This window comes from Aquila chrysaetos, chromosome 5, assembly GCF_900496995.4.
Source record: "Aquila chrysaetos chrysaetos chromosome 5, bAquChr1.4, whole genome shotgun sequence".
NCBI lineage: Eukaryota > Metazoa > Chordata > Aves > Accipitriformes > Accipitridae > Aquila > Aquila chrysaetos.
Genome location: NC_044008.1, coordinates 41,178,131 through 41,195,750, shown reverse-complemented (window position 1 = coordinate 41,195,750; position 17,620 = coordinate 41,178,131). Strand labels below are relative to the sequence as shown.

The following is a 17,620-nucleotide window of genomic DNA, read 5'->3' as shown; positions in this document are numbered from 1 at the left end:
GAAACCAATTCTATGAATGTTCAAATGTTTGTCTTGCATGCATCTTGGGAGTTTGTGAAAGATTACATTATATATCAAGTTAGAGTATTTTAATCTGAAATTTAAAATACAGCCTATTTTGCTCTGTGCCAGCTTGTTGAAAAAAACTTCAGATCAGTTCTACCCTCTTCCCCACATCTTTGTCATCTAAACTGATATTAATAATAACAATACATTGTTTGAAAGATTAGTTTTTATATTAGTTTATACATTAAAGTTAGGTCACGCATGTATACCGATATAAACTGATACTACTTCAGCCTCTTCAATTACTTGGAAGTCCTGGGCATCTTTATTTTCATAGTCTGAATCTGTTAACAAGGGCTTCAGTTTAAGAAAGAATTTAAATCACATGTTTAAAGTTAACCATATCCTAAATCACTAAGTTAAAGTATGTTCAAGTACTTGCTGAATGAAGCACAAACTCTATGTCTGTGTGTGTGCGTGTGTCACAATGAACACTGCAAATGTGATGGAAATACTGGGTTACTGCTCTGTAGCAGAGAAACCACAGATTAAAGTGAGCCACACAAGAAAATTCATACACCCTTGTGCTTCTTGGGCACTAAAACACTAGGGGAAAGAATACAGCTTTTTCTTTTTTGGGAACTACTATTGGATTTCTGGGCAAATTGAGCACTCAGGCACAAAACTGCAATGGGCTCAGCGTTTTAGCAAAAATATGTGCTAATATTTCACCATACTGGAGTCTGCCTGGAACAAGTCTTTTGAACTCATTAGATTTGTCTTTAAATGAACCTGTGTGCTTTACTCCCCATCTACTTAAAACAGAACCCTTACTGCCACTTATTTTTGTGTACTTTTAATGGCTAACTATTCTAAGCATCCATGAGATGCAGTATCCCCAAAAGATGATAATTGGAAGTCTTAATGAGCTCAGGCAGATAAAAAGAAAGCACTGAATAATGATTTGGGCTTTGGTTTATGGTTCTTTGCTATTCAAACATTCTTAAAATTAATCTCTATATAAACTCTCCCCCAAATTAAAGAAGATCATTTCAGTCATATGGCTATTTCAAATATACATTGTTTGTTCATTTAGATGAAGTTGCACCTTACAGCTGTCTTCAAGAATGAGATTTTACTGCATTATGTATTCTTTTTTAAAATCCAAAAGAGGTGAAATCTCATTCTGCCCCAATACTGAGCTCAAATATTTGTGTCGTGAAAACAATGAAGGGAAAAATTTTTAAAATTCCACCATCTGCTTAGTAGGCTAATTAAACATAAATTTACTTCTGAGATATGTCCTTGATATCTATCAAGTAGTCTATGCCTCTTATTTTCTCCAAGAGCCAGGAACTGTCCTGAAGTCTTGTTAAAGGGATTCTGTTTATTTTCTTATCTAGGTGATAACATCTAATAGCCTTACCATATGAAGCTCATAACTGATTTTAGCACAGAAAATCATCAGGCGTCAGAAAAAAATCCATCAAACTGCCTGAAACCAACGGAGATCTCAGTAGGGAAGAATTCAAGATGAGGTATTACAACAAATTTGTGTAAGGACAATTTATTATTGAAATTTACACACTGAAAGTTTCTTTTAAGATGGGGTAGCCACAATGTGAAGGAACTCTGACAAAAGACAGAAGCGAAAGCAGATGCCAAACAGGTCACAAGTCTCAACACTCTTGTGACTGACAGATGAATTTTTTGAATACAGTTGTTCAAAATTCCTTCCATTACAGTTTTCTGAAATGACAACAGATGACTGAGTCTTCTTGTCTTAGGAATGCCTACAGCAAAACTTTAGGTTTACAATTTGATTTTATCCACTGAAGTATGTCTAGGATTAATTATATACTAAAACAGCTGATAAAACTGCTGTCATGATGTTTAAATCACAATTTGAGACATTACAGTAAATTTAAGGGAAAAATTTCCATTCCTAAAATTTCATGAGTAGTTTGCGACCAACTGCAAATTCCCATCTGAAACCCCAGTTCTGCTGTACGAGATGTTCATACAGAAGCTGGCAAAGCTACATTTCAGTTGAGGCTTCTGTCAGATGTAACTACTACATATTTGTAATTTTGAGACAGAGATTCCAGTCTTGAGCTTGTGTGTGCTTATGTGGGGGGAATTAATACATTTTAGAAGACACTTGCATTAAAAAAAATCACTATCAAGCTTGGGGGAAAAAAACCCCGCACCACTATTCTTTCATTCTGTGTGCTTACTGATTTCTTCTATGGCACTTTCACTCCCAAGTTTCATCCCTAAATTCTCGAAGAAATCAACTGAAATGTAATACAACTTAAAGGTTCTCACTGCGTGATTAATTTTTATTCGTATCTCAGTGGTAGATATAGTGTCCATCAGCATGTCAGCTCTCAAATGTCAGTAATGTCAGATCGATAAATCAAAACTCAAAAAAATCCATATGACAAACTGGCATACAAGGAGACAGTTTAGCACATGGACATTTAATAAAATAGACCAATATCACTTAAATAATTTTGAGATACTAAAAAATATAAATCATGAGAGTTTAGATATTTACTTTTACATGGTAGTCACGAGGAAGCTAATGTAACTAGTCTTCGGATTTTGATTTTTTAAGCTAAACATCATCCAGGCAGTAATAACTGATTGCTGCCAAAGCCAGCTATTCCACAGCAGCTCATCATATGGGAGAGAACTGTTAAAACTTGAATTTCAATCTCTTTTTAATTTTCTCCATTTAAAGCACATTCTTAACCTTGGTGTTTTTTTTTTACTTCCTTTTTTTTTTGCATTTAATTTTGTATTGAGTTAATTTGTTCTACTTAAACCACAGCTTACCACAGCAAATGGGTATTCTTAACTCTGCTGGTGTAATCTTTCTCAGACATGCACAGGACAATCTGCTGAATCAACGTAATCTCTAATCTGCATCGTGTAATCTTGCAGCTGCTCTCTCCGTACGCGGTTATGTAATCCTGGTGCCTATTAAAAAAAAAAAAAAAAAAAAAAACAAAACACGAAAAGAACAGGCAGAACTTTTAAGAATAACGTTGTGTCAAAGCACCGGCGCGCCTCACGGGGCGGCCGCCCCGACAGAAACCAGCCCCCGCCGCCACCGGCCCGGAGCGGCCCCTCACACCGGGGCCCCTTCACCCCGCGGCCCCTCACGCTGGGGCTCCCACCTGCCCGCCCTGTCCCGGGGGTCGGCGATCGCGACACGGCGGTTCCTCGCCGTGAGGGGACCTACCGGAGGAGGGGGGCGGTGGCTGTGGCGGGGGGGGGGGGGGGGGGGGGGGGAGCCGCCCCGCCCCGCCCCGCCCCGCCCTCTCGCGCCTCACCTTCCCCAGCCCGTAGTACTACAGCGCCCGCCGTTCGCCGCCGCTATTGGGTCGGCGGCGCCCACGTGACGCGGGGCGAGCACGCGCGCGCGCCCCCTTTAAACCCCCCCCCCCCCCCCCTCCTTTTCTTCTTTCCCTCCCGCTAATCGACCTGAGCGACGGCCCGTTGTTTCCTAGGCGACCCGGGAGGAAGGGAGGGCGCGCGCGGGCTCGCGCGCAGGTTTCCCCCCCCCCCCCCCCTCCCCTCGCTCTCCCCTCGCCGCTGCCGGTTCCGCGCGAGGCGCGCGCCGGACCGTTGGCGGAGCGGGTGCCGCGCGGGTGCCGGCGTCGCGGGCAGCAGGTATGTGCCGTGCCCCGGCGCGGCCGTGCGCGGCGCTGGGGACACCCCACCACCACCACCCCCCTCCCCCGCCTCCCGGTGCCGCCGTACGCCCTGCCGCCGCGGCGGGCCGCCCACGGGGGGAGGAGGGTAGGGCGGCCCGGCGGCGGGGTCTCCGCGCCGCGCTGGCGGGGGCCGCGCTGGCGGACGGGGCGCGGGGAGCCCCTCCGCCGCGGTGAAAGTTTGGCGGCGGGCGCCGCCTCCCGCCAACTTCCCGGGGGTGGTGGTGGTGGTGGGGGGTCCTTAGGACGCCCAGCAGCGGGCCGGCCTGCCGTGGCTGTGGGGTCAGTCAGGCTGCGGGCGGAGCGGGGCGGGCCGGGGAGGGGGGTGGTCTGCGGGCCGTGTCCGCCTGTGGTGCGGGGCCGCGGCCGCGTTGGCGTGCGCCGTGTCCGGCGTCGTTCCTTCAGGGGAGGGGGCTGGAGGGGGGGGTTACACCGGCCGGGCCGGGGCGGGGGGGCTCTGGGAGCCGGCGGGCGCCTCCCGCCCCGCAGCCCGCCCTCAGCGCTTCTCGGCGGCGTCCCCCCACCCCAGCCAGAGCCCAGCGGATCCTGCGCCTCAGGACGGGCGCGCGTTGCCAACTTCTGGCGTGCGGTTCCCGAATACAAATAACCCCGGTAATGCCTTAGCGTAAAAGTCGCTTTTATTCCTTCTTTGCGTGAAAACCCACCTAACGTGTAATACCTCTGTGATACGGCCACTTGAACAATTTCTTCGCTGAGAGTGCTATAAATCTGTAAGATGCTGCAGCTCTTTTTGGAAACCCTCTGTCCTAGAGTAGCATCGTTGCTTGCCACAACAAGAAAAGGAACAGCCGTTTCTTTTTTGAAGTTGGAATCCGTTTACACTGCTCTTAACCAGGGAATTTTCAGTTTGCCTTCCATAAAAATGCAATGAACTTAATAGGCCTTTTTTGCTATCTCTATAGAAGTGAAATTCGTCAATTGTGGGGATTGGTGTGCTATAACAGGATAGCATGTCGCAGTAACTTTACTTAAGGAAAATAGCACACGAAAATGCGTGGTTTCTAAGTTTGTTAGTATGCTGAAGTTGGGAAAAGGATCTGCTAAACATGTCTCTAGCAGAATTTCTTGGTTCTTATAAGTGGGTTTGAGAGCAAACCAACCTACAAGCTCTATGGTAAACAGAGCATGCACCTGACGCTATTGTAACAGCTGCAAAAGATTGTATATGTAAAAGGAGTAAAATGAGTAATGAGGTAGGGATATTTACAGCTGTGAATGCAATCAGCAGAGAAGGCTCATTTGTCTGAACACAGGGCACCTGTCATGTTACAGGCACACAGTCAGAAATTGCTGTTTTGTCATGCGACTGTCAGGAATCCTAGTTTTTCCACAAGACTTACTACTGGAATTTGCACAAACAAAGAAGGGTAAGTAAGCTGTATATTTTTAATGTGCTGTAAAACATTATTACCCGAACATGGATTGAGTGAGACAATATTGATACTCAACGGTTTTCAGGTAGTTCCTGTGAAGATGCTTCAAGTTCCTGCAGGACACTTGTAAAAGGGTTATTAATAGCGCAGTCATATTAAGGGAGGATTATAAATTAGACCATGTGATAGTAGCATATAAGTGCTTTGCAACTAGATATTGTGATTAACATTGTGCAGCAATTATCTTGTATGGGAAAAGCTGTTACTTAGTCATGCGAACAATATCTGTATTGTGAGGCTGTATACTCTGTGCAGAGAAGGGAAGGAATACTTCTCATTTACAGAGGGTGCGGAATAAGAAGCAAGTGTGTACTGCTTCAAATGTGTTATGGTTCCTAAACACTGTGAAGAGTATGCTTACGGTTTGCGACGTGACTGTATGGGTAAAGAGCCCATGTTCCTGAAGCAATGCATACTCATTCCTGTATGTTTTTGAACAAAGTGGATTTTTTGCATCTCTGTCCTGATGCTGCCCATTGGATTGCAAAACTGACTTCCCTCTGTTCAGTGCAAGGTGGGTTTTTTGCCTGAAGGGTGAAAAAAGTGCAAGATGTATAAAAGGTTAGATGTGGTTAGCAGGTAGTAACTATGCTAAAGACAACGGTGGGAAGAGAGAACATGTAGCAAGAGTAGATGTCAGCTATTCTAGCTTCAGAACTGGAGCAGTAGGCAAGATGAAGATCTTAACTCCAACCAGTTTATGAAAAGGTCAGTAAGAAAATTAAGATGTGAGCTATGTATGCTTGCAGTGCGTGTACTAGTGCAAGCCTGCTACTCAGCTGAAGTATTTTCAGGTTGTGACTGACAGCATAAATGCGGAACAGCGCAAAACAGTGTAGCTGTTTTCCCTATCTAACTAACCCAAAGGTTAGTTAGCTGTATGCGTGATTACAATTCTGAAGGCTGTAAAAGATGTGTATAGCTTATTATACTTCCCCTCTCCCAGCTGCGGGTACTGTTGTGCTATTACTCCAACTTGGGTTCAGTGGTGACTCCCTGAAACCTGGCTACCTGGCAGCTTGCTGTCTCGTCTCTGATGGTCTATATGCTGCAGTTTCTGACTCTGCAGTAATATTGCATCACAGGTTACTTTTAGCACAGAGGGACAGAACTAGCAAAACCTCAAGCATGATCAAGAGCATGGTTTCAATGTTATTACATGTGATTACATCCAAATTAGGAGGAGAAACTGCATTGCCCTACAAGACCCTGATATGACTAAAATTTGCCTATAATATATCATCAGTATTCATTTAAATTAGTTGCATTACCTGGCAATAGAACAACAATTAACTGAATTGTGTTATGTAGTATAAAACTGTCTGCGTATTCTGTAAGAGCAACAAATGGGGTGTTATGTCGGTGTAGTGGTGCTCAACTCATCTGCTTCCTGGACAGTGGGATTACTTAACAGACAAAATACTTTATCCTTATGAACACTGCAGAACCAATATTGACATAGGAGAGTGAACTGGAGTCCTTTCTGCCTCGTGTGTTATCATCAGAAGTGTCAACTAAGTGCTATTTGCAGAATCTTCATTGCTAGTTGGTATGTGAGAGGAAAACCGTGATTTGATTCCTCCTTTTCCTCTCCTTGCTGGTTCTAGCCTGATACTGTGTGCTGTTGAAACTCATTTGCCATGCTCTCATTAGGCTGAATAATGAGTGGTAAGTCTGGAGTCTGTTGTGTTGGAAAATGGGGGGGGTTGGGATTTTTTTTTTTTACTTGAAAAAAAATTCCAAACTCTGTCAATGCTTTTAGGAGTATTTTTGTAGTGTAGGTGGATGTGAGCATGCTTGATGAAATTCCATCTTCAAGAGAAAAATAATAAAAGTTGGTTTGTTATCACTGTGGGGTAGAACTTGGCTGTTGTGCATTCTTTGGCTCTAGAGGCTCCTGCCCCAGGTGAATTGAAAGCTTTTTTTCTGCCAAGTTCTTAGATGGTGCACTGGGGGCAGAGGCTGGGTGAAAGACAGCAGAAGGTTTACTTCAGTCTGTCATATTTCAGTCTACCTGTTTGGGCTTAGGATTTGGCTTGACGAGAGTGATGTATTAGGGTTTAATTCTTAATTTAGTTATAAAGTCACAATGAGCTCTGTTACATCCACGTAATCCTGTTGAAATCGCTGGTTTTGCATGAGTATAATGAAAGAGGGGCCTTCTTGTAAACTCAAGTAGCAGTGGAGGTTTTCTAATGATACTTTTGTCATTAAGCATTATAAATGCAATATTGGCTTATTTCTTGCTTTATTCACAATCATAATATTTTCAGCATAAAGAGGTTCTCCCTCTGTCTCACTTTCATATCTTGTCTAGGGTTCAGTACTGCTTTGATATATTTCAACTGTAAGGTTTTTTTTGTGGCAATTACTGTATCTTTCCTTGCATCATGTAAAGCACGATGTGCACCTATAGCATTACATACAAATGAAGCTACATTCAAAAATGTATGTTCAAATACTTTGGTTGCAAAGTCAGACCTGTAAGTCGGAAAATGTCTGATTTAAGGTTGCGCAGATGTAGCTCTATGTTGTGAGCCACCCTGCTCAATGAATGAGCCAATGATTTGCAGGAAAAATAGTATGTGATCTTAACAGTTAAAAAGAGGATTAATGCAAATGGAGCTTGTCATATGCTGTTTTACATATGATGCTTCCTAATTTTCAAAGGCTTCACTTTAAACCCAAACAACCTTCTTGCAAATTGGTTTCTAACATGTAGCCTCTTAGTATTGTGGTTTTTAAGCCTTTTTTTTTTTTTTTTTTTTTTTAAAACGATATTATAGGGAGGTATAAACTTCTCTTGTTGACCTTCACAAATCCCTAAGTGGGATTTGAGCCTTCAGTAGTGATTTCTAATTCAGGTAATTGCCTTACTTGGTAAGGTTGTTATTTGGTGAACGAGGAAGGACCTTTGGGGCTTGTGCTTTGTCTAGGGAAACAATGGGTAAAGTCTGACCTATTTCATCCTCCTTTCTGCTGTCTGTCCTGCCATTCTGCTTTTTTGCTTCAGCAACCTCTAAGTGCTCCATAGCTCACTCTCTGCTACTGTTCTGTCAGAGGTGCAAGATGCCCAGCCATTGTGTACATGGAGTTCATGTCTATTTGATTTTTTTTTTTTGAGAGGCCACCAAATACTTGATTAGAAAAAGCAAGCAGGCATAGGAAAACAGTTCAACTTGAATGGATTGCCATGAGACAAAGAGCATCTCTGTTATTGCAGGGAACTTCAAAGGCTGCCTGCCAGTGAGGCAAGTGTCAGAGCTTCTCAAAAAAAGTTGCAAAAGTCTTTGTAGTGGAAAGTGTTATGTGTTTGATATTTAAGTGTGCCTACCAGCTTTTTCCACGAATAGAAAATGAAAATTCGTGTATAAAAATAGCAAAATACAAATTTCATTGACGTTTGTGAGACTTTTGCTGTTGAATTATTTTAGTATTTTGTCTTAGATATGTTTGTTCAAGTCTATCAAATAATTTCTTATAGAAAAGTATGCCATTTGGACTACCAGTCAATTTAGCTGATGGTACAAATTTGAAGAAAGCTCTTCTTAAAGTCAACTAAAGAGCTCTTGTCTGTAATAATTAAAGTTAACAAACATCCAGGATGTAAACATGAGGCATGTGGTGTGTCTCAGCTAGCAAGCAGTCCATAATTTTTCTCTGTATATAATAGCTGCCTGGATTTTACAACCCACGTCTAGTAAATAATTACATTCTTATAGCGAATGATAAAATTAGACAGCTTTGAAAACAACTTTTTAAAGGAAAGTGAGATATGGGTCAAGGTTCACATGTTAACTTGCACAAGTATCTAAAAAAAAAAAAGCAACTTCAAAGATTTTTCTTGCCCATATTTACTGTTTTTCTTCTGTTACCAGCTGCCACCTTAAGAAATCTGAATGCTCTCTTTTTTTTTTTTTTTTCTTTGTTTTTTTCCCTGTTTGGTCTTAAGAAGAAGGACTTTCTGAGCAGGGAGCAGTAGTGTAATTAAATAGATATGTTTAACTTTGAAAGGTGTTATTTTTAGGAGTAGCTCAAAAGGGCAAGTACTCCTTGGAGACATTATAATATGGCCAGATTGTCTGCTCCAACTGAAAGAGCAATGCAAGACTTAGGTAGCATCAAGGTTTACTTAAAAGTTTTTGACACATATTATCTCTGGGCAAAAAGAAATTCAGAGGAGGCTGCAGAAGGGGCACAGCTTCTGAGCCTCTCAGCTCTTGGTGCTGCGTTGGAAAAAGTGTCGGCTTCCAGAGAGGCTGACCCTGTGGAGTGAAGTCTTTGTTCCCTTCCCTTCACATTATTAGGGCCGTGGTGATGCTGGTTCTTTTCCCCATGCTTGTATAATGGCTTATCTTAGGAATGCAACACTGTTGGATGTAGCATAGATATGTACCTGCCTAGCAAGGACTGTGGTGGAGAAAACAGCTGTTGCCTCACTGCCCCCTAATTATTGCCATTGCTTCCCTGCAATTCAGATCCTAAGGTACAAGGAACAGAGAAGTTTGTGTATGCTCCTGGTAGGAAAGGGTGTGTGCATGAATTAATGGGCATACTGCAGAGATATTTGTCTCCCCACTCTCCTTCCTTTTTTTTCTGATTCATATTTGCTCACTTTTCCACCTTTCAGCAAAGGGGAACATATGGCAGTGTGCTGTCCATCTGGTTGCCACTTACTGTGAAATCATTATGCAGGCAATTTTGGCCCCATCTTGAATTTCTTATGTAGGTAAAACTGTTAATAGAATGACAGCTGAAGTGTTTATTCTGAACTGTAAATGGGAATTAAGCACAGAGAGCGAACACAAAGGGTGCTTTCTGAATATTTTCAATCTTCTCCTACATTAAAAACAATACTTGTGCTGTGCTAGTATTTAAAGCAAAAAAGACTGGGACCCTCATTGTGCTGTAGACGATTCAAGTATGGATAAAAGATAAGTCCTGTCCCAGAGGATTTGCAATCTAAATACATTTTAATGAGAACATTGTGAATGGTGATAGATGCTTAGGAAAACCTTAATTATATAGGTAATACTGTATATATGTCATTAAAAATACTGTTGACATTTTTGCATCCTAGCACAAGCTTGTAACATAGTCTTTTTAAATGCATAGCAGACACTAAATTCATTGTTCAGTAGTAGTTTCTTTTTTAAAGTGATTAAGGTTGATACTTTGAAGAATCTTTGTTAATTTAGGTCTTGTGCGTTTTGGGTATATCCAGATACTGTTTATCTACGTATCAAGGATTAACACTGGCAAAAAGAGGTCTTACTGCCTTTGGCAGCATGAGCATGTATACATTTTTGTTGTCATCAGATTTCACATTACTAAGACTGAAATCATAATAACCTAACTTCTAGTTATCTAAAGGAGTGCCACTGAAAAAAACAATTGGGCTATATTTATACTATAATATTCTGAGATCTTACCTGAAGATAAGAGTACTTCCAAAAGTAACTTTTAAATTAAATTTATTTTATACACGTGACAGCCAACTTTCATACATTGTCTGCTTCATCAGTCAATAGTTTTTTTTCTTTTTTCATGTAGCCCCATGGAAAGGCCTGTATTTTTTTTAAACTGGAAGAGGTGGTTATAAAACCAGAAAGTAAGTGGGAGAATCAGAAGCAAATAATTTATCTGAAACAGTCTTCCTTGCTGTTTAGCTCGGGGATCCTCACTTTTGATTGCTACACGCATATTTATTACGTAGGATAGTGCTGCAGTGACCCCACTGTGACATGAAAATGCTTGTGGCCTGGTAAGAATAGTTTTGGCTTTGGGGAGAAGAGTGACTAGAGTTTGTTCACTGCATTCTTTAAAGTTGTTTTTTTGGGGTTTTTTTTGTTGTTGTTTGTTTGTTTGTTTTTCCACAAAAAACTTTTCCCAAGTTTTTAACACAGCATTGGGATTTTTTGCCTTTTTTCCCGCAGGAGTCAATTTAAAAAACTGTAGATAGCTTTCTAGAAAGCTTTTGTCCTGTACTGAAACAGGCAATGAGAAAGAAGTTCATTTTAAGTTTTCCAAGAAAACCTGAGTTTGAGACTTACTCTGAATGAACTGTTTTTGAACAGATATTCTATGCATTAGTGTATCTTCCAAGTATTTTAAAAAGGAAATCCAACCCTCAGTACACAGCTGTGAAACTAGGCTGACAGTGGGAATACTGAGTAGTTTTTGGGAGAAGGAAATATTTGATGGGTTCTATTACAGTTTCATCACAGCTGTGGCCTATCTCTTGGTGATCTATAGTGGAACATCTGTAGTAGTAGTATCACTGAGGACAGCCAGCTCTGCTGGCTGAAACTGAATGGTAGGGTCTGTTAAATCACTGCTGAGCTGCATCTTGCAGTACTTTGTTGAAAGACTTATGCTCTGTGGAATTTTTTCCAGTTCAAAAGGAGGGAAGAAAAAAAAAAAAAGCACAGAAAAACCCCAAGGTTTGGTTTTAGCCCCTAAATCAGACAACTTCAGACTAGTTGTGTATAGCGGTTGGGTTTTTTAAATGCATGGTGTTGTATGACTTGTATTGAAGTCTTCTGAAATATGTTATTTAAATATCCAGGAGTTTGTTGAAGGATAAATATGTGATGGATGTAACTGTGACATGTTCAGATTCATGGATACCTTCACCAAACTTGGCTCCCTGCTATTGTTTTCTAATGTGAAAATGAGGAAGAATTCCTTTAGTAGTCTGCTTCTTGTGAGACAGAAATAACCGATAAGGCTATTTCTCTATGGTCTTAGAAGTCAGGATCAGGTCACCGATGTGACTCTCGAGACTAACATTAGAAAAAGTTCTGATTTAGTTGAAGATACTAAAGATCTTTAGTTTAAAGATACTGACCATCTTCTTGAGTCTATTACTCGGCTGTAGAAAAAGAAGTAATTGTTGTGCAGGTAGAATAACTTGGTTCTACCTAAGCAAGAGACTATAACAATTATCCTGAAGTGCTGCTTTTAGGCTGGTACCCAGGCTTCATATCCTGCCAGAAAGTAGAGGAGTTTTGATGTGTAAATGAAGGTATTCTTTGAAATGCTGGGAAGGCCTGGAGTGCCAGGAAAAGGATTCCCTCAACAGCTGGAGGAATAGGAGCCCTGGGACTCTTACAACCCTTTGAATATTGAGCTACATAGTGTCCAGTTGTAGGGGTGTGTTTTGGTTTTTTAATTACATTCTCTTTTGATTAAAAATGCTTGTCAGCAACTCCCTTGTACTTTTCTGAAATTTGGGAGCTATGGAAGGAAACGTGGTCCTTTTCCATTTAGTGACTGGATGTTGCACCTAATCTGAATGCACTGTTTCAGTCTGAAGATTAGGTAGGCTTGTTGCTTTTGAAGAACTACTTTCAGTCTAAGATGATTTCCCTTTTTGGGGGGAAGGGACTGAGGTCAAAGTAGCTGGTAGCCTGCCAATGCCTGAATATGAGAGCAATGGATACAGTGAACTAGCAAACAAAGACTAATTAGTTATTTGTTTGACACATTTGGAAATGTGGCCGGTTCCCAGAGTGCCTAGGTGACTGGAATCGGCTAGTATCTGATTGATATTTGCTGGGGTAAGTGAAGTAATTGTATCTAGTGAGAAATGATCCACATCCTCATCTAAAAACACTGTTAACTAGCACTTTCACAGACTGCTTTGGTGGAGAGGTTTCATGGACGGAGTGAACATGCAAAGTGAGCTTTCTTTTGCTTCATGCCTTCAAATAAAGATTAAGGTATATGGGACAAATTGACAGGGAAATACAGGCTTGCACAGTTCATTTTGTCAAGAGAGGGAGGACTTCAAGCCCTAGTGCCTGTGTATTTCACAGGCTTTAAAAATCACTTTAAAATATACTCACTTCTTGTTGTTGGCTGTGTGGGACAGGAGCTTTCTCTCTAGGTAATGTCTATTGTAATGGAATACTTATCTTGATTATGATGCTATCATAAGGCAATGCAGAGTGTTTTATCATAGAATGAAGATAGAAAAAGGCAAGGCCAGTGTTCAAAATGTTGAATTATAAAATGGAGAATTTGGTATCAGAGGAAAAACAGGTGGTGGTAGTACTTTCCTTCCCTACAAAGACATCTGATCTTGGGCCTGTATACTGGTTTTGTTTAAATGGTTTAACAAAGCAGTTCAGTCTGAAATAGACTGTTTTTCTATTAGTTTCACTGGGTATATAAAGCATACTGCATGAACAGCATTTGGCAGGAGAGGAACATAATGTATCTGAAACCTTTAATTATATGCTGTAGGCAGCTCTGTCTAGGTCAGAAGACACCATATTATCAAATAACATATTATAGGCATTCAGAACTTGCACAGTAGCTTGATTATTCATTGAATAATTGGTCTTTGTTAAGCAGATAATGGCACTGTTTGCATTCAGAGTCTAGGTTTGAAGTATATGACATAGAATATTTGTATTTTAAATCATCTGTTATCCAGCTGATAGAAGAACTAAGTAGAACAGAGTTCAGTAAAAGCTTTTTACAACAGCAAGATTGCCTGTCACACTTCTACTTACTGTACGCTACCAGCAGTTCTGAAAATGTCTAAGAGACTTTTTGGTTTATTGAATTTAATTTTGAATGGGTGTTTGTCTGTAGCAACACTTAGGACCGTACAGACTGTTTAAACATGGACTGTATTTAAAAAAAAAAAAAAAAAGGCAAAAAATGCCCTGAAGAATAAAACAATTTAGAAGCTTCCCAAACTGCTTGAGGGCAGAAAAGGAGGAAAATAAATAGTGAAGGAGAACAAATGCATCATTAAGACACAGATGTGTGAGTTACAAGAGAAATGGCATGTCTTTCTCTGTCACACACTGAACCTTATTTTACTTACCTATAGAAGAGAAAGTATTTCTGCCTTATGAATAATTACTTAGGCTTTTTAATGCTTTAAGATCCCAAGGTGGAATAGGAAATTGACTGCAGTGTCAATAGCTGATAATTTTTGCAAGTATGTCAGACTATGATCTAAGGTAAGTTTGGAGGTTCTTCTGGGCACTCTCTTATGTAAGCTCATGCTTGGAGGTAACTATCAGCTTGATAAAATCCCCAGTTGCTTCAGTACTCTTGTTTTAAGAGGGCTGGAGAACAGGTGATGATGAACGGACCTTTTTCCTTTAGATTTCATCCTGTTTAAGACAAACATCTGATTTTCTTTTTCCCAAGCTGGAGTTTAAAAGAAAAGCAATAAAGTGATAAAATTACTGCCTTAAAGGATGACAAAAGTGATCAAACCCACTCAAAGTAATGGTTTTATTGTATCAAGTGCAGCATACTCAGTTAATCAAAACATATGTTTTGTATCTGTGACTCTCTAGCCTGGAGAAGATCAGTCTGCCTTGCAGTAGAGAAGTTGTATTTTCAGTATGAGCTATATACCCATTTGAGCTGTGATCAGCACTATTTGCCTTCCCTAAGGAGATGGCAGTGATTGTAGCATTTATCATACATAAAGGAATCTGTCTTGCTGTATATAGCTGCCAAAAGACATGTGAAAAATAGGGACAAAGAAGGCAGTGTCCATGATCTCGGTAACCCTTCAGACAACAAAACTGATGGTGAGCTAAGGAAATCACTTCCCCACTTCTCATTTAACCCCGTATTTAGCCACAGCAATAGTTATGACTTGGGCTATTTGGTCGCATGTCTGTAAAGGACTCTGCTAGCAGAATGTTGTCTGAAATGCTGGTGTAGTGGTCTGTGCGTGAAGCTGTTGAACCGTGCTGCGAAGACATGAATGTCTAGGTGAAAACAAACTCTTGTTCTCTCCAGAAATTGAATACACAGATAGAATGCTGTGGTTTACATTAAAAATGGTTACTCGAAAATGAAGTGAAATGATGGGCATGAGTTTGAATTGTTGGTGTTCAAGGAAAAATCCAAATGTATACCAGTGTTTTAATAAGAGCAGGAAGTTTGTCTGGATTATTTAGGACTGAAAAAAACAGAATGTAATGCATGTTCTGCTACCATCAGGCAGCCCTGTGGCTGGAGCAGAGACGTGAAACCAAGGGCGAAAGTTCTTCTATTTAGGGAAGGAAAGATGGAGCAGACTTGAAGTGGCAGAGCACTTTTCCAAGGAAAAACACTGAACATTTGAACTTTGCTTTAGTCCTCTGCTTTATAACATGTAGCAAAGATGATGGATCAGTGATTCTTTTGACTTGGCAAAACTAAGGCTGCTTTCTGGGAAATGCAGCAAAACAGCCTCAGATGCTGCTCTGGGGATGCTTGCAGATTTGCGCTCCTATGAGAGGTATGTGCCTTTGCAAGGCAAGGAGGAAGAAAAGACTTCCAAGCCAAGATCAAAATAAAAAATTATATATAAAGGTGGCGTATGTGACCTGTTTTTCAATTCTCTGCTATGGGCAATGAAGCTACATGGTACTTAATTTCTCATGACTTTCCTCATATCAGGCTAAGCGTTATCTTCCTTTCACCTCCAAAGGACTGAACTATAAGGATTCTTGTGATTTGAGCAAGGAGAGATCTGTGTAGCAACGGCTACTGAATCTACATGCTGGATCTAGCTGCTCCCTTTCTCGCCTATCATGGCGTTTGGTGTCAATGGCATTCCAGTTGGTAATTGTTAATTTAACATCCAAATGAAAAGATGGATGAAGTTATGGGTATGTCCATAGCTAGAGTATGTGTATCCCCTATACAAGGCATATGACAGTGTTGTAACCAAGCTTAGATTTTTGTCTGTTTCGATAGTTTTGTGTTTGTTTTAGTGCATGGATAAATGCATGTTTAAACTAGTTCTTATCTTTTCCCCAAGGTATAGTTTTGCATTTTTATAATAGTTTATAACTGAAGTGTTGGAGGAAACCTTTCAGACATGAGTATTTAATAAGTTAAGATCTAGCAACAGTTTACTGTTGCAATCCATTTGCCTAGAAAATCCTATCAGGTTTTTCCTTAAATAAGCAAGTAAGTTCTTTTGCACAAGTTTTGACACCATATCCACTGAAAAAGTGTGTAGGTCAGGTTAGGAAAAGCATGTTTGCCTTGTGGAATTTTTGTCATTATCTAGAGTATATGTATGTACATCTAGATCCTGTAATTTTCATGCTTTCATTGTTTATTAAGGTCATCCTGCTGCAGGGGTTCAAGTTTGATTCATGGTTTACACCAAGTTGTCTCTGGGACAACCTCTCATCCCATTGATTTGCTGTGATATTTTTCTGCTAACTGTAGCAAAAGGAGAAAAAGTTTAAGGAGAAATATTTTAAGAATTGTAGATGTACTTTTCATCTTTTGGACATAAACCAGTACAGCAAAGCAGGGAGAAAAGTCAGCATAATGTGACCAACCATCTTTAAGTTGTTGATGGAGCACAGTTTGAGAACATCTGGACTGTAAAATGCACCTCTTGAACTTTCATTGATTGGTTCCTTGGGCTGTCAGCATGAAGTTTATTTTTAGATACTTGCAGCAAATCTTATTGCATGGGAAAGAATACCAAATCCATAGTTTGTCAGCTGCTGTTTTTCAGTAAGTAGGGAAAAAGGATTTTGGTTTGAGTTAAATAGTTAATTTGCTGCTGCATTGCAGACTGCAGTTTGTACAGCTATACCTGAGTTAGCTTTAAACTAGGCAGCCTGGCAACTAGTATCAAAGTCCAGCTGCAGCAGTGCTAGCTCAGCGTGAGCTGCTATAATCCTTCTCTCTAATCCGAAGAGGAAAACTATTGGCCTGGAAAGAGTAAAGCAATCTTTTCTTTCAGTAAGCCGTTTCCTCTAAAAGCAGAGAGGGGAAAAAAATGTGTGTGCGTTTTTAATTTTTATGGCTCATGTTTTACCTTTTTTTTTTTTTTTTTTACAAGAACAAAGGGAGGCATAGTAATTTAATGGAAAACAAATGGGTTGGCTTCTTATATGGGTGAAAGTTTGATGCATGTTACAATTATGTATTGCACTATAGCATGGGTATTTCTTGGGACTTTTGAAATGGGGCATGCTCTTGTTGAAAGTAGGAGAAATTAGTTCTGCCCTATAAATGTGTGCTTGCTCTGCCATCTGCAGCAGCGCACAAGTTAGTGGTAAAATGCTTTAAAAGTGTACAGCTGCCTGAACTGATCCAAACTCATTGATTGTCTTAGTCCCATAGGAGTCAGAAGTGTTCTGCTCTTGGGTGAGGGTGCACAGTGTTTTGGCCTGCCTGTACTTGGCAGATTATTTTTCTAGCCTTTGGATGCTGCCTAACACTGCTTCTCTCTGAGTATTCTCTGAAGTTCATTATGCTTGGTTTGGACACCTGTCTGTGTTGTGCTTAATAGAAGAGTGTTTCTTTATTACCAGATGTTAAAGAAGGGTAATGTGGATTAAAAAAAAAAAAGCATTAATGGAATATTTTTTCAAAAACTTCTTCATCTTTGATTGAAGACCGAAGTTTTCTTCTCCTGAAGCATTCCCTGTTTCTCATGCT

The 17,620-nt window shown here is 40.5% G+C and overlaps 2 protein-coding genes across 17 annotated transcripts in view; one reads left to right on the top strand and one right to left on the bottom strand.

Annotated features, from left to right (window-relative positions):
* Positions 1-17,620, bottom strand: part of NRG4 (neuregulin 4) — a 55,350-nt gene that overhangs the window by 25,672 nt on the left and 12,058 nt on the right. For 8 of the 13 annotated variants that reach the window (XR_005932339.1, XR_005932342.1, XR_005932337.1 and 5 more), the window contains exons 1-2: positions 3,499-3,596; positions 2,848-2,991 (exon numbers count right to left, since the gene is read on the bottom strand). The gene's annotated coding sequence lies outside the window, so the exon portion shown is untranslated. Of the gene's footprint in view, positions 1-2,847; positions 2,992-3,191; positions 3,405-3,498; positions 3,597-3,640; positions 3,661-17,620 lie in introns of those variants that run through there. The other 5 variants (XM_030013448.2, XM_030013446.2, XM_030013444.2 and 2 more) reach the window with 5 other exon arrangements.
* Positions 3,581-17,620, top strand: part of TMEM266 (transmembrane protein 266) — a 91,125-nt gene continuing 77,085 nt past the window's right edge. For 2 of the 4 annotated variants that reach the window (XM_030013427.2, XM_030013426.2), the window contains exons 1-2: positions 3,594-3,687; positions 5,022-5,116. The gene's annotated coding sequence lies outside the window, so the exon portion shown is untranslated. Of the gene's footprint in view, positions 3,688-5,021; positions 5,117-17,620 lie in introns of all 4 variants that reach the window. The other 2 variants (XM_030013425.2, XM_030013428.2) reach the window with 2 other exon arrangements.